This window comes from Trachymyrmex septentrionalis, unplaced genomic scaffold (assembly GCF_001594115.1).
Source record: "Trachymyrmex septentrionalis isolate Tsep2-gDNA-1 unplaced genomic scaffold, Tsep1.0 scaffold50, whole genome shotgun sequence".
Lineage (NCBI taxonomy): Eukaryota > Metazoa > Arthropoda > Insecta > Hymenoptera > Formicidae > Trachymyrmex > Trachymyrmex septentrionalis.
Window position 1 is genome coordinate 418,312 of NW_017305673.1, and position 1,091 is coordinate 419,402.

The following is a 1,091-nucleotide window of genomic DNA, read 5'->3' on the forward strand; positions in this document are numbered from 1 at the left end:
TTTCTCAAGAGAAGCTTAATCGATTGTTCCGCAATGGTTGTAAAACGAGGTACGAATTTTACAATTTTTTACTCTCGCAGGTGCTCCGCTCCAATTTCCGCGGAACAGCCGGAGTATTATTCGCGATTGTTTGCATGCGATTTGATCGAGAGAAAAACGCCCCCTCCCGCCTTCCAGGAATTTCATTTCTGCTACGGCAATAAATAATGATAGAACTGTCGAGCCGCGATATCGTTATTTTTCACGGCGTAACCTCTGATGGATGTTGAGACGTATCTCAAGCCAGCGATTAAAAGTGTTTTTTTTACAAACCGATGTCACCGATGCGTGCCCGAAAGCGGAGCGAAGCGGGGCGGGGCGGAGGCGGTGACGCAACGAACCGTTACGAGCGACCGCGGATAATAATAATCGACGCGGGTAGGGGAGAGACGATCGCGCGCGGGACAATACACGCGGATTTTTTTATTGTTATATATTTTTTTTATTTATTGTTTTCTAATCGATTCAAGCGAGGCGCTCCCGCGAACGAAGTGTTAATATCCATTTATACTTTCGATTCTCTATCGGATAATATTGAGATACATATTTTTTTAGTGAAACGTTACGAATGAAGTGCGTAACGTGAATTTGTCGTCTTTTTGATATAAAGCAAATAATGGTTTTAAAGTGATTAAAAGTCCGCTTTAAATAATCTATAGAACTAGCGTTTTAGATTTTAACAGAGAATTTTACATATGGCTTTATAAATATCGCACATTTTAATATATGTTTATAATGAATATATTCTATTTCTTTTTAAATATTATACATTCTATATTACAATGAAATACGAATAAAAGCATGAATAAAATTCTCTTCTGAACTTTCTGATACGAATTACAGATTGTATAGAACATCATAATTATAATTCTATTTCGACTTATGTATGTATTTTATATATTTTATGTAGTTATGTATTCTGATTCTCATTTATTTTTCTTTCCGTACAAAACTAGACTTTTACTGTAAATTTTGATACGAACTATAAATTGTCTAAAGTGAGCTCTATGAATTAATTCATATGTTGTATATATATATATATATATATATAT